Source organism: Sycon ciliatum, chromosome 4 (genome assembly GCF_964019385.1).
Source record: "Sycon ciliatum chromosome 4, ocSycCili1.1, whole genome shotgun sequence".
Taxonomy (NCBI): domain Eukaryota; kingdom Metazoa; phylum Porifera; class Calcarea; order Leucosolenida; family Sycettidae; genus Sycon; species Sycon ciliatum.
The window spans coordinates 11234947-11251719 of record NC_088646.1 but is presented as its reverse complement, the minus strand read 5'-3'; positions in this window follow the sequence as shown (position 1 = coordinate 11251719).

The following is a 16773-nucleotide window of genomic DNA, read 5'->3' as shown; positions in this document are numbered from 1 at the left end:
GAGGATTCGTTCAGTCCTCCCCATCGATGTGTGTATGTGTTTGTGCACGCAGCACCCATGGTAGGTATCAGTTTCGACTTTCTATTTCCTCCAGTAACCACCAGCGCCACAGGGGGATGCATGGCTGCTTAAAGTGATCTATTTTGGACAGAGGGTAATTTGTCCAGTGTGGTTTATTGCTCAGTCGGTGTGGTTGTATTGCTTGGGACTTGTTTTGGACCACTGAAATATCAGCTAGATTGGAATGATTGGCGGGCTATTGCATACATCTATGAAGTAGCCCTATTTTTAAGTGGACGATTAGCTTTTCCTGTCAAACGGCGTATCCGTGACTGACGCATGCCACGGAGCAAATTCCTTGCTCTTTTCAATCTAAATCTACTGCACACTAAGTCTGTACAGTGCAAGCAAACAGTACAAAAGTCATACAGTGATTCTGCAATAGTAGATCTTTGTGCACTGCTGGGGGTCCAGGACGTCATCATGGTCATTGTAAATAGCTGATGATACCCCCTAGTGTCCTAGATCAGGCTGTAGCTACTGGCAGCTGCATGTGATAATGACCGCGTGTAACTTTTACTTAGAAAGACGACAAACTACCTGCTACTTTGGCGTTATGACGCTCGCCACGCTGTCGCTGTCTGCATGGTTCTGCATACCAGACTGTATGATCACGCGCGCACGTGCATTCACAACAATCATGTAGCGAGATCTTGTGCTCTTGCTAATATTAATAATAATATTCGCGGGATCCGCGTTAGCATCACTTGAATGTTCAGAAACACACAAGCTGTAGCCTTCGCTTCCGCCGGCCACCACTATGCCTTTGCTAATGCATGCAGTAATTTACCACTTCCTTCCCGCCCGTCGGTCATTTGCATTTTGTTCTTCGAACACTCAACAGCATGACAATGCCGATTATCCTGAAGCCAATTACCAGTTATTTAAAAGAAGCCAATTACGGTAAATGCACAACTATGTTACTTAAACCCGTTACTACATGTACATGTACCGGTAGTACTTGCTGTCCAGGGAGTCGACTCCCCGCTGCTGTTGTCATCACTGGTGAAGCTCTTGGTTGCTGCCGCTTGGGGCCGGGCGCCCCTCCTGGACTGAGGTGGAGACCTGGTACATGACTGCAATTTGCATCATGTACATGTATATCGCCAAGGTAATTGGGAGCTTATTATTATAATAATATTATTTTATAATCTTGACATCACGTGTACCTTTGGAAATTCTTTGCTGTAGGACGTTTTACTTTTAGGCAGGCATACTAGCCGCATAGTGGGATGGTCTAAGACCATGATTGAGAAACCGAAGGTAGATCTACCAGGTTCAAGTCCTGCTTGGAAGCGGAAGGATTTTACCAGCCGTTACGTGCTGCGACCCACAGTTGGGAACTCGTGGCCTGGCACAAGGGAAACATGGATGCAGCGAATGGGATTTTACAAATTTGTGTAGGTCTTTGACCACTTTGTAGTGCACTAGTAGTGGGTCTGATCTACTCACCTCCCACCGCTTAGGAGCTGCATCTGCGCCTTGATCCTAGAGGGTGGTGGTGTTCCTGCGGATGCGGAAAACTCGGCCTCCATGATCCAGCTGCGAACCGTGAAATCATTGTGTGTTGTGTGTAGGACGTTTTTCGTGGTGATGGTCGGATGGTGTGGATTCTTGTGGCCACCATATGGACTGCAGCCACTTGGTTTAATCGGGTTATGGGACGTCTCGGACCTCCCAGTGAGCCGGAATTGGGTCAATTCACGAAGCCATGGTAGGGCAGAGTGTCTGAGTCTCGCCATTTCAGGGCAGGGCTCGAGGCTCCGTAAGTACTGACATACTCTGGTCCCCAGTATACTACCTGGGGTAGTAGCACGTCGTGGCCGTTATTTGCTTATTTCTGCATGCAATGCCAATGGGATCGACGACAAGTACATTGTACTACTGTAGTATCCCGGCCTTGCTAGTACTGAACTGTAGCTGACTACTAGTACTACTAGTACTACATCTATATCTACTGACCTCTAATCATGTCACATGTACACGTACACGCACTGCATGACTCTTGTCACTCCTTTGCTGACAAGCCTGCAAAGCTAATTATAATCACTTCTCACCACTTGTGTTTCTCTTGCGCTTGCTGGATTGCATACTACATATCTTTGCTAGTTTAGATCATCGCACCTGTATGTACATGTAGAACTAACACCCACATGTTGTACTGTACCTCCCTGACCCTGACTGAGGTCATGCGGACAGTCATGACCCTTTCTAGATCCTGTTTGCATCCATTTGCCAATGCCCTCCCTGGCCTCTGTTCTCCTCCAAAGTTCCGTTTGCTTCTTTCATCCTTATACATTTAGATACTGTTGCTATGCCTTCCCAAGTTCTGTTTGGACTGACACAACAGACTTTTGCCCTTTTTCATGACTCATGGCTCATGCAGACTCTATGATGATCTCCTTCCTTTTCGCCCTATAAAAGCTGCCATGCTTTACTCATTTCTTGAGAACAGTCATATTCCTTTCAGAGTCTCTCCTGGCAGATTGAGCCGGAGCAGTTGTATTACTTTCAGAGTCCCTCCAGGCAGATTGAGCCGGAGCAGTTGTATACATAACTTCAGGCAGATTGAGCCGAAGAACATAATATTAACCAGTCTTCTTGTGTGTGCCTCCTGATACCACTCGGCGACCTATTACACTGGTGGCAGCGGTGGTTCAATTTTATAATTGCTAGATTCGAACCCACCTAGTATCTGTATTACACTGGCGGCAGCGGTGGTTAAAGTTAACGACGTTCCTTTGTAAGATTCGAACCTACCTATTACACTGGTGGCAGCGGTGCGTGAATTCGTCCCTGTAGATCTGTTTACGCAACTTCAGTCTTGTTATGTTGTTACCATCCTTAGTCAATCGTTGTCGTCAGTCTCGTTGTTAGTACCTATTACATTGATGGCAGCCTCGAACGATGAGCGGAAAGCACCGTTAATTGGCCCCCACCGCGTTTCTAAACCCATGAGGACCTGAGAACGATGCAGAATCCCGGTTCGTCAGTCCATCCATACAGCAGATCGACGCCGTCACGTACGCATTTCGGCAAAATGGATCACCATCATTCTTCAGCGAGTTCCCATGCCCGGTATGTCCCTGGACTACAGCCACCGGTATATGTACGACCCAAGCGACGTCGGCCCTTTCGTCTTCGCCCATATTGCCGATTTTGCAAGCAGATTGGCCATGCCATAGCGTATTGCTATCGTCGTCGCGATACACGGCACATCTTCCCTTCAACCCAGGTATGTCACCATTCTTGCTCTATCCCTACTCAATCATCAACCCGGTCAAATGCAACTGTTACTAGTACACATGCCACCCCTATCGTGCAAGCTACGCCGCGTATTATGCAAGCTCCCCCATCCAGCAGTAGTTTCCATTCTGTCCTGATGCTCCTTGCTGCCATATTCCTCTCACTAACTCGTTCTGCTGCCAAAGTTGTTCCCCTGCTAACATCTCTCACCTTTAGTTTGTTTGCTACACTACACGCGATACACAAAGCCCTCCACGTTCCTTCAGCCACTCCATCCCACAGACAATCCCACCATTCGACCAACAGCCTAGGACTCACAACCCTCCATATACCTTCATGTCCGTCCAGATACATGCAGTACACAGTTCTAGATCACTCAACATTTCGCCGCACTGAAGCTTCCCTACGACCGCTTTCTCAAGTTTCTGACCACAAAGTTTCCTAGCCTTTTCATCACCCATCCCGATCATGTCCACCCCGTACCGACCAAGCAATCAGTTTCAGACCCAAAATACTGTATACCCTGCAAGCACGCACTCAAATAACCAGTCCATGTAACATGATATACCGCCACATGATGCGCGAGTCTACTTTTCCCGTTGTACCGTCCCAGAGAGACGCGAATGAAGAACTGTTACCGTCCACAGTGACGCGATTTTACACATCCTCTTTACCGTCCAGAGACGAGAACACAATAATACATTTTTACAGCTCCACAGAGAGACAGGTCCTTCACACATTTATACACACAGGGTCCCTACGTTATTATCAGTCTACCAAGCCTTGTTTAATACTTTGGAAAAATCACGAGGGCGTGATTATCTGTAGGAAGGGAGGGTGTAGTATCCCGGCCTTGCTAGTACTGAACTGTAGCTGACTACTACTAGTACTACTAGTACTACATCTATATCTACTGACCTCTAATCATGTCACATGTACACGTACACGCACTGCATGACTCTTGTCACTCCTTTGCTGACAAGCCTGCAAAGCTAATTATAATCACTTCTCACCACTTGTGTTTCTCTTGCGCTTGCTGGATTGCATACTACATATCTTTGCTAGTTTAGATCATCGCACCTGTATGTACATGTAGAACTAACACCCACATGTTGTACTGTACCTCCCTGACCCTGACTGAGGTCATGCGGACAGTCATGACCCTTTCTAGATCCTGTTTGCATCCATTTGCCAATGCCCTCCCTGGCCTCTGTTCTCCTCCAAAGTTCCGTTTGCTTCTTTCATCCTTATACATTTAGATACTGTTGCTATGCCTTCCCAAGTTCTGTTTGGACTGACACAACAGACTTTTGCCCTTTTTCATGACTCATGGCTCATGCAGACTCTATGATGATCTCCTTCCTTTTCGCCCTATAAAAGCTGCCATGCTTTACTCATTTCTTGAGAACAGTCATATTCCTTTCAGAGTCTCTCCTGGCAGATTGAGCCGGAGCAGTTGTATTACTTTCAGAGTCCCTCCAGGCAGATTGAGCCGGAGCAGTTGTATACATAACTTCAGGCAGATTGAGCCGAAGAACATAATATTAACCAGTCTTCTTGTGTGTGCCTCCTGATACCACTCGGCGACCTATTACACTACTTCAAAAGTACAAGTACAAATGCCACAGTTCCACACGCTCCAGAGCCTGGCAATGTCATTGGTGCTGAATATTGTAGGGTGGTGGCATCAGTAGTAAGGTCCGGCCTTGTTGTTATTATTATTACTATTGTCCCACCCGCCTGTGTGGATTCACAGGAAGTGTGAGTTACGAAGTCTGAAGAAAATGTTGAACGGTCTCTGCTGGGATGACGACTACACCATGGCTCAGTGGTTAGAGCATCGCTAGCTACAAGTGAGGGTCTCTGGTTCGAGTCCTGGTGGTGACAGTCAACTTTTTCTTCAGACTTTTCCCGTTTGTGTCTTTCCCTCAAACTAGTCAAGATATTATTATTTTTATTCATATTTTAATAGTACTTTAGTAGGGCAGTCCCCACAGACTCAAGCCCTTGACTTGTACCGCTAGCATTGTAAAGTGAATGCCATTATGGGGCTGTATCCTGTAGATAGTACATGTAGGTCCACAGCCAGTACAGACAGTACAGCAGCTACTGAACTAGTTCATACCAGCAATGGTAGGGCATACATGTAGCTCTGGACTAATCCTGATCATCCTGGTGTAGTGACTAGTGCCAGTACTACAAAATAATACAATGATTATGTAGTAGTAGTGGTGATTCGCGGCTCAGTCTGCTGTCTGCAGTGCCACTGTAGTCTGGTAGTGGGGAGGGCGGATGACTTTACGTATCACAGCAGGTTCGAACCTAAAATCCTTTGATAGTCATACAATCATAATACATGCACGTAGAACTGCACTGGTTGGCACTCCCTCACGGTCACACTCTGGCTCGCCCACACCTTCTATCGGCATCACATCGGTCCCTTTCTGTTTCATCTGTGCATCGACGATAGTCACAGGCGTACACGCCGCCCGCGCAGTACTACAGTAAAAATAGGGAGGGAGCATGTCGTCCCGACTTTCCCACACACTGGTCTAGGGCCTACACAAGTACGTAACACCATTATGATTGTACTCTTGCTAGTAGTAGTAGTAGGGGCCACGTGAGCTAGCTATTTTTGGCCTAGCTCAACTAAACGTCTCAAGTCAAGTGCAGCCGATCCACTCTGACTGCAGTGCTGATCATGCAAGAGATTATGTCATGTACACCTGGTACTCAGTAGATCTACACCATGGACGACAGTAGTCTTGTTCTAAAAGTTGTTATTATCATTATGAGTCTTGTATGTTACCTACAACTACAAGTCCAGCAGAATTCTGCACATACACCCTACGCAGCGCAGTTAGGTGCAGCGTGGGTAGAACTAGAAACAAACAGCTAGATACTAGGACAGTAGTCAATGGTAGCCGTCACGACATTGTTGAGTTGACCAACACTGTGTTCACATGTACATATATTATGACACTTACATGTTAAACTTACAGTTGTACTTGTAGTTAGTTTTGTTGAAATCAGATCCAGCATGCGGAGTGTACTCATACTAGTGAGTTTACCAAACCTCCTGTCAATAAGAACAAGGATATTCTGCAGACTGTACTGAGGACTGGGTGTGTGCCCACTCACTGGAGTCTTCAATGAAAACAACTAAACCTGGAATCTTGATGTCAGCGCGAGTCACACAGCCTACACTAGACTCGCAGTCGCACGTCTTTTTGTACCAGACTACATCAGTACATGACTGATTGTACTAGTGCATGTACATGTATGATGTACATGCACATGCAACTACATGTACATGTACACAGTCTGTAGTGGAAATGGAATGTTTCCCTTTGCCTTGTTATCAGAATTTCGTGTTTAAAAATAGCGCACAGTTGTTTTCCGATCTGGATTTTTTAATGTAACCTGAACCCAAATTTCGCCTTATACATGTATGTGCTGGTGTAAAGGTGATATCAATGATCCTGAGTTCCACTGTATGACAATTGTACATGTACCAGAACATGTACGAACACTCAGCTGCTAGCGCTACCACTAGTACCAGTACAGCTCATTACATGTTCTGTGCCTGTGGGCCTGTGTGGCCCTGTGCCTGTGGGCTGTTGCTGTGGCTACATTTTTGTACAGTCATGTACATACATGTACATGTACATGTATGATATAATCCAAAACTGGTAAACCAATATTACTCACTATTAGATAATCTAACAATTGCATGTACATGTATGTGTCTGTTACTTATAATTACGCCAGTTACGGCTTACGAGGAAAAGGAAAAGGAAGGGAGAGCATTAGTCGACATGCATGTACAGTCAGAGACACACACTATGCATAGCGGGAGCACAGCGGCCTGAAATCCAGCTTCTGAGGCCACCTTACTGTAGGTCCGTCAGTCTAGTACTAGTAGTATTTTATTCCTGTGTCCTACCCCCCCCCCCCCCCACGTTCTGACGTCTATTTGTCCGCGGGGGGTTATCAGGTTATGGCAAGGCGTTTTTCATTGTTTTTCGGCGACCTACCTGAGCACTGAGCAGGCCCGTTCCGCTAGGTCGGACTCAGTGATCATGGTGATGATATCATACAACCGTAAACTACAGTACAGGCTCTGACAGTCTACAGACTTACTCTGACAGTCACGCGCGTTCCGGTGAACCAAATGAAACAGATAAGAAGGAGCGTCCTTTGAGTTTGAATCCACCCAGCGGCGCAGAGCTGAATAGTGAATACACACACGCACATTGTAGTTTGTCACACAAAAAGCTACAGCTAAAAGCCCACTCCCGACCGGGCCATATTTGAATACCGTAGTAGTTCAGAAGCACCTGTGCACCGTTGCGTTTCTCGGTGACCATCTGTCAACGCCATACTGCTGGATTGGAGGCTGCCGACAGCAGACGTCGAAGGGGTAGGCGGTAAACATGGTAAAAGAGAACACTGGCACTACACTATTTGCCACGCGTTATCCGCTACTCCCATCACACCCAATTCGATCCTGCAATGGACTTGCATATTTTAGCATGAGTTTTGCACTTCACTAGGTTGTGTTGTTGTTGTTGTTGTATATTGTATTTGTATTTACATGTATGTTGCTGCTTTTGCTGCTGTTATTGTTGTTGTGGTAGTGGTCGTCGTCGTCGTTATCGCTGTTGCACTTGTATTTGTAAGGTGTACTAACAAGTACATGTAATTTTTTTTTTTACGGGGTAACGGCCTCTTTTACGGGCAAAATAAAGTCATGTAGACGTGAAAAAAATCAAGTTGAGATACCATGAAAGTTAAAATAGAATTTTATTCAAGTACAATACAAGTACATGTAATAGTTACATGTACATGTACATGTACATGTACATGTACATGTACATGATTGTATAATTATAAAGCTGGTAACGATCATGCTAATTGTTCACGTAGCCATGCACACGTACACGTAGTAGAATGCACTCACGGACCCGCGGTGTAATGAAAAAATGTAGAAGTTATTGTTACAAAAACTTATTGACATACATGTACATGTACATGTATTCATGCATCGAGGGGAAGATTCAGTATTATTGTACTTGCTGCATTATACAATGTACTTAGTTACAATCAGTCATGTAGGTAGAGACCAGAGAGTCATTACAGACCCAGTGCTAACGTTATAACTAATTACTTATAATGTACCACCGCCTAATCACCAACGACTTGTACTTGTACATGTAGTCTTTAGCACATGTGACTACAATAATGTACATGACTGCATTGCCAGTCGCCATTGATGGGAACAGTCAAACTACAGTCATCTGGTCATTTGTAAGTACACGTACATGTAGATAAAATTACTTCCTGCTGTTATCACATGGCGTCCGACGTAAACGACGTTTTTTCCTGCTTGTAATCATGACGGCGCGGTATGTATTGATCTTTGGACCCAAACAATGAGTCAATGACTGAAGGACTGTCCTAACAACTAACGTTGTGACAATATCTTGCCACCCAGCGGCCTTGGTCTTCTCTATTTTGTATCATGATAATTGATTATCTGGTACTGACGCATGTCAATAGTCTCAGCAAGATACACTACTCCGGTGCTGTCAGTGTCAGTCCAGTGTCCAGTGATGGCAAACAGGTTTTTAAATAATACTGTACTTCTAACGAACACCGCGTCACTCAGACACTTGAGTTCTTTTGTACTTCGGTATGTACAGTGTACACATGACATGATTATAATTACTGACATCACAACTAACTTCACAAGGACCGATTTACCACTCCATGCAAAGCATTATACATTTTGAAATAAACTCGTGTGCCAAGTAAAGTGCTGCTTGGAAGCGGAAGGATTTTACCAGCCGTGCTGCGACCCAGAGCTAGAGGTGATTGGGGGCACGTGGCCTGGCACTAGGGAAGCATGGATGCAGCGGATTTTCTGTCTTTGACTACTTCTCTGGAAGGTTGGTGGTGGGTCTGATTAATTTACCTCCCACCGCTTTAGGAGCTGCATCTGCGCCTTGATCCTTGAGGGTGGTGGCGTTCCTTCGAATGCGGAAAACTCGATATCTACTCTAGCCGAGTTTCACGCGAACTGCGAATTGTACTCGGTTTTGTGGAGCAAAATATCCACTCTTGCTACATACAGACACCGTACTGTAGCGTCCCCCACGATCAAGCACCAACATGATAACGATTCGAACATGTTGATTTTCGGTTTGTGTGTGGTTATCACTGTCTGTACACATGCATAGTTCGGCTGCAAGATTTGCCTAGACGAATTATCAAGTCCTACCCTGCTTGTTCCATCATGCCAGTACATGTATGTACCTTCGGTTCTTTGACACAATTTGTCATGGCAAATAAACACTTCTCTCAGGAAGCCGGTTGGTTCGCCGTTCAGTTCTAGAGTTGGGAAAAGTGACTTTATTGAGGAATGCTTGCCACAAGTAGTTCTAGGGTTGGGTGACTGAAACTGTCTACAAGTAGACTGGATTGAGGGTATTTGCTATTGATCATTTGGCGACCCAGGTCTCGCCTGTGCCAATGAGCCATGTGATTGTGAGGGTGTTCATGCAAGGCACCGACCATGGAGTGTGGTCGCCGCACGGCGTCGCAAAAACACTGCTAGCTAGCAGCTGGACAGCTTCGTCAGGCGACAGCCATTGTCACTTGTCAGATTTTCATCGTTTTCCTGTGGAGCATCACACAAGTGTGGTTGGTCGTAAGCACGGAACCAATGTCGCTGTCACTGGCGTTAGTGTTCCCTAACTAACTTTACGGTGCCATTATGCCTGTGAGCCGCCAAGCTGAAAAAAGAAACTTCACTGCATGCTCTTCGCTTTTGAGCCAGCTTTTAAATCACCGAGTAACCACTTGCACAGCCGAGGGGCAAAATGAGGCTTTGTGGCTGACACCCCTCACTTGGAGGCAGGGAGCCGTGCAAAACACAACTCCGCTACTCCCTACTTGAAGTACCATGAGTACTAGTAGTGAGGATGACTAAGTCACATAAAAAAAAAAAATTTCACGGTTCGCGTGAGACTCGGCCAAAGGCCCAGTTTTCCGCATCCGCAGGAACGCCACCACCCTCTTGGATCAAGGCGCAGATGCAGCTCCTAAACGGTGGGAGGTGAGTAGATCAGACCCACCACAAAGTGGTCAAAGACCGAAATCCCATTCACTGCATCCATGTTTCCCTCGTGCCAGGCCACGAGTTCCCAACTGTGGGTCGCAGCACGGCTGGAAAAATCCTTCCGCTTCCAAGCAGGACTTGAACCTGGTACCCTCTGTTTCTCAATCATGGTCTTGTTGTTGTTGTTGTTGTTTGGCTTTATTTAAAGTGGAGTTCCAAAACAGGCCTAAACCTAATGACAATGGTCCCACTGATAATAAGAGAAAAGAAAATATAATAATAAGCGGACAACAGAACCAAGAAGAAGATACAGCTGTAGTTAGATAACTAATATGAGCACGGCAGCAGGGGAAAAAAAGTCACAAGCACGGCAACCGGGAAGAAAGGAGTGAGTGAGTGAGTGAGTGAGAGTGAGAGAGAGAGAGAGAGAGAGAGAGAGAGAGAGAGAGAGAGAGAGAGAGAGAGAGAGAGAGAGAGAGAGAGAGAGAGAGAGAGAGAGAGAGAGAGAGAGAGAGAGAGAGAGAGAGAGAGAGAGAGAGAGAGAGAGAGAGAGAGAGAGAGAGAGAGAGAGAGAGAGAGAGAGAGAGAGAGAGAGAGAGAGAGAGAGGTAGTGAAGCAGATGAGTTCATCCTAGTTGACGGTACTGCCTAACAGAAAGGCCAGGCTTAGCGATTTGAAAGTGGAGCGCTTTCTTTCGAGGCGTGCTGTGTCTGGGAGCTGGTTCCACAGGATAGCTCCAGCATGGCTAATGCGCTTAGCTGAGGATGCAGTGGGGGAGACAGGAATGATGAGTAACTTGCTGTTCCCTCCTCGTGTTCGGAGAGAGGGACTACGGGTGAAAAAGCTTGCAAACAGAGTACTTGAAGATTTGTTCAGGCAGCGCCAAATGAATACAAGGATGTGCATGTGGGTGTATATGCTGAGGGTATGGGCATTCATGCGTTCAAGTAAGGGAGCCGTGTGAGTGCGAGGGGCTGCCCTGCACACCGAGCGAGCCGCACGTTTGAACAAACTATTTAGGCGCTTATCCTGATAAGACGATAAGAAAGGGGCATAGGCAGCAGATGCATAGTCAAATTCTGATAGTATAAAGGACCTGAAAAACTGAACACGGCAAGAAAAAGGCAAACATGCTGCACTTCGATTTAGTAGCCCAATCTTAGCGGCAACGCGGCGTGCAACATGGCTTGTCATGGTGTTCCAGCTCATGTCTGAGTCGAAATGTAGGCCAAGATACTTGGCCGTTTTCACAACAGGCAGCGTCTGCCCATTACAAATGACATGCAGCTCAAGTGCTTGAGATGGGGATGGGGGAATAGGCAATATCTGTGTCTTTCTTTCATTAAGAATTAAACCACGGCCCTTCAGCCAGGTGGCCAGGTGCTGAACAGCAGCTGAAAGGTGTGCAGAAACAGCTTCCGCAGACTCCCTGCTACATCGTATAGAGATGTCATCAGCAAACTGGATTGCTCCCACATTAAACGGTGATAGTTCTTCTGCTATGCCGCGGGCATAGACAATAAATAGCAGTGGGCCCAGTACCGACCCCTGGGGGACACCTGAGTAACTGGTGTACGGGAGACTTCTAGTCTGGCCAACCTGAACGTACTGTTCTCTATCAGAGAGGTAATCCACCAGCCAACAGAGTGCCGTGTCGCAGATGCCAAGTTCGAACAGATCTTGCACAAGAGTTTGATGTTTCACTTTATCGAATGCCTTTGACATATCAACAAAGGCTACACCTGTGTTGAGTCTGTTCATGCGGGCCTCACAGATACCTTCCACAGCTAGCACTAGTGCGTCGGATGTAGAGTGGTGGGATCTGTAGCCGAATTGAGTTGGCGGGAATAAATTGCTCTGAACTAGATATCGTGTGAGTTGCTCGTGGACTATCCTTTCCAACACTTTGGATGCAATCGATAACAAGGACACTGGTCGATGATTCTTTGGCATGCTCGGATCTCCGCCTTTGAAGAGTGGCGATATCCTAGCACTTTTCATCTGGGCAGGAAATATGCCCTCTCTCAGGGACTTGTTAAAGATCAAAGTCAGGGATGGCGCCAGTACGTCTGCATGTGCGCGGAGAAGGGCTGCAGAAATGTCATCATCACCGCTGGACTTGGCCGGATTTAAACGTTCGAGGAGCTTCCTCACTCTGGCAATAGACACTGGCGCAAAGGCTGTCAGATCAGTGCTTGAGGCGGGCCCGTAGGGAAATGAGAGATGCACTGGGCGGCTGGCGTCCTCTACTATCTCTGCAAAGGTGTTTCGGATGGCATCAACAGAACATTGAGGTGGCTGAGATTGTCGATGTTTACCACTCAATTCTTTGATCGTGTGCCATGTCTGTTTGGTATTGCCAGACGCAGCTCGAAACTTGGATTGGTAGTAGGTCTCTCTCTGTTGCCTATTATAGCTGGTAGCTTCCCGCCTGGCAGCCTTGAAAGCTGAGTGGGAATGTTCTGTTCCATCACTAAGCCACCTCCTATGGAGCCGGTTGCGCTTGGTCAAGAGGTGTAATAACTGGCGGTTCATCCATGGTACTGATTTTTTCTTGCGTCGAGGGCTTGGTGCAAGAGGAGCATGTCTGTCTAACACTTGTAGAAAGCGGCTGGCCCACTCAGTCCACATGACAGTTGGGCTTCCGTCAATTTCACAAAAATCCTGTTGGACCAAATCTGCCTTGAACTGGTCATGATTTATGTTTCGGTAGTGTCGCCGTAGCCCAGAAGTTACAGTACTTCTTACTGGGCTGAGTTGAAATTCACTGAGAACTGCTGCATGGTCACTGAACGCGATGGGGATAACAGTAGCCATATTTAGAGGGTCGAATGTATTGTAAAATTGATCCAGTGTGGTTGGTGCAGAGTTTGCTGAGAACCGAGTCGGCTGGTGAACTCCGGGATATAAACTGTAGCTGGCCACGAGGTCAGATAGATAATGAAGCTGTGGATCTGGAGGTGCTGTTGGGTTGGTGTTTATGTTGATGTCGCCACAAATAATCACGTTCTTCCCGGGCATTATAGCTGAATGGAGATGGTCGTCCAGGCAGTCCCAGTATCGAACTGGCTCAGATGGAGGTCGATAAATGGTTCCTATCAAACAAGTTCCAGATTGGCAATGGATTTCTCCCCAGCAGCTCTCAATTGCCGATTCTGTGAGGTCCATTCTTGGCTTGACCAGGAGGGATGCCTTGGAGTACAGGCAGACTCCTCCACCGGCCTGATCTTTTCTGTCTGAGCGCAGTATGTTGAAGCCATCCAAAGCTATCTCTCCATCAGACACGGTGTCGTCTAGCCAGGTCTCGTTGACACAGATGATGTCAGGACTGTGAAGGTCGGCAAGCCATGCCAGCTCTCCAACTTTGTTCCTCAGGCTCCTAATGTTCAGCAGTAAAATTCGAATTGTTGGAGTTTGCGTTTGCATATTCAGTTCATGAGCAGCAGGGTCGTTGCCTAATCTTCTTCCAGTCATTGCACAGATATATTATCCACATCCTGACTTAGAGATGCAAATGCGTTGCCAACAGTGACACTAAACTTCGCAGCTTGCGTCTCGGGCGTCTTAGACCATCCCACTATGCCTGCCTACATAAAGTCACAAAAGTCATTAAAAAAATATTAAAAAATTATCGTGTCCGTTCCACGTTCCTGAAGGGAACTCACGACGGCCGCTAACACCCGGTAAACCCTAGCAGCAGATGCAGCGCCTAACGGTGGGGGTATAAAGTCATTAGCGTCTTTATAAGTGATAAGGACACAGCGTAACGAACACATAATGATTACCAGCTTTCTAAGAGAGTGAGACCTGGGAGTAAGTAAACTCGGTGAGCTCCATGATCCAGTCCTGTGGCTACGAGCCTCCTCGGGGCTTCCAAAAACTAGTATTACAAAGACTAAAAAGGACCTAGGGCATGTACAGGTACGTGTACCAGCCGTCAAAGTCAAAGTATCACACCAGCTCTGTACACAATGCACAGCGGGCGACGTCAACAACACAAGTCATTTACTGCAATCGCACGACGTTCCTATTATTGAAATAACGTGGGCAGATCAATTATATAATTATATTAAAATGCAATTATTGCAAGGAGAATGTGAGGCCACCGGCCACCATAGGCGTTAATTCATAGCTATTTTAGTACGTTGATAATGACTGTATGTTATTGTCAAGTAGAAGTATACATGCTAATAATGAACGTTCGAACTGGATCATACCGCCTGACTGACGTGCGATTTCGCAGTCACCCTTGTGATTCACTATTCTTCCCAGGCAGCCCCACACGCACATTACATGGGGCATAATGATAATTGGGCAGGAATGCCATTCGCCTGGGGTATGCATAGCACCAATGTCCATGATGCCAACAAGTAACTTAGTAAGTAGTTCAATCAAGACAGCACAAGACTCAAAGCCTTGACAAAGGACAAGACTGCAGAGTCGTGTCTGCCATGTACAGTGACAGGCCTACCTCGCAGCATGGCGCTATTGAGTATTGTTATTTTCTACTTACTCAACGATGAGAGTTGGAACTTGGATTTGGAAGCAACAGTTCAGAACACTTAGTAGGCAGCACAGCGTTGTACGGACTTATATTTTGTAGTTGTAGCTGTGCAGGAAACGTGTCAGTGCAGATTGGAGAGTGTACTGTGTAGTGATATGACTACGAGTACGAGTGCGATGCTCGGCATTCTTCTTCACTTTGATAATTATATGACATGAAATACCATGATGACGCCAAGATCATCAACACACGCTGTGACATAGCGAGGGCGAACAGGAGATTTGGGTAGCGACATCCCAGATTTCTTCACCTACCTGTTCGGGAATTACCCAAGGCGAGGGAGAGGATGCTGAGTTGAAGCAGGGTGGGAGGGCTATCGCCAGCTTGATCAAACATCCCCGAAGAGAGGGGTGAGAATTCTAACTGTCAATTCGCAAATCACTCACATGCAGTTTGCGAGCATTGGCGGCCCTTCTGGCAAACTGATGAAGCGGACTACGACTGGGCTTGGCCGCCCGCAACAGACCATGTAGCCTTGAATCACTGAAGCAGCAGCGCGCGATAACCATGATACATGTACATGTAACTGCGGGAAAACTGGCGATGCGCTGACATGGCATCAGGTCCGCGGCTCTCGCGTGCTGTCAACTCACTCGTTACTGCTGTGTCACTGCACTTGTACTATTAACCCTTTATGGGTCTCACATAAGCGTAAGGGTCGTATGTGACCCTTACAGTAAAATCGCATTTTCTGTGAGTTTTGTTGCTAGGAGACAACTAAAATGGTGCTCCACTCGTAGCTGAGGGCCCAGGTTTTCCAACGGTGTAAAAAACAACCATACTTACCATACAAATTTTTGCAGTATCGATCGACTGAAGTCTGGTGAAATTGGAAAAGACGACCATCCGCCATGCGCGCATTTCGAGAATGGGAGTGCATCTCTTGAAGCCGTGTCACAAAAGCTTTCTGAGGACACTGACGGCACCAGTCTAGGCTGGATGGCCCTGGAGGATTTCCAGTGTAATGTCGTGAGAAGAGAGCTCCGTTGAGTCCTCCTAGCTCAAATAAATCGTCCCCGAATGAAGAAATCATGGCAAATTTACCAACCAGCGAGGAAGCACAGCAACAGCAACTCTTACAGGGACTTGTCAGGTGCGATCAGCTGATTCGCCTGGCCGTGAGAATCACGGCACGCGTGACATCGCGCCTGAGTACTCATCTGAGCGAGAGTGAATCTGACGCGAGCGGCGCTGAGGTGAACGAACCAAAATTGTGATATTGTGGAACTGTTGCTGCTGGTGCATCGCCGATGGCGAGGTATTGGAGTTCAAGGACGGAATTAGGAGCATATATTCTTCACCAAGACGTAGCGCTTACCTGATTGTTTATCATGGGACTTCAGCTCCATCACGAACTTGGTATCCACTTCGTGCTGTGATTTTTGTGCTTTTTTGTTCGCAATTGTATTTTCTCTCAACTTGAAGGGCTACCACGGGTCATATCCTTGCCTGGACATAGTCATATTTGTGTTTTCTGGACGCGTCCAGGCATACAGATTTTGAAAATATATAGTTTACCCATACCTACAACTCACGGAACTTGAGTTATGGCTCGTTGTTTGTACGCGTGTTTGCGTGACCACCCCTCACATACATTGAGTAAGACCCACAAAGGGTTAAAGCTGTAGTATGTTATGGCATGCCAGTAGCCTAGCCGTGTGAGTTGCACTACGTACTACATGTAGTGTACTGACACACACTCGACTCACTCCTGCAACTGAGGCTGCATTCAATGGCTACCGGTATGTGTCTTTCCGTGCGGATGTGTGAAACGGCCAGG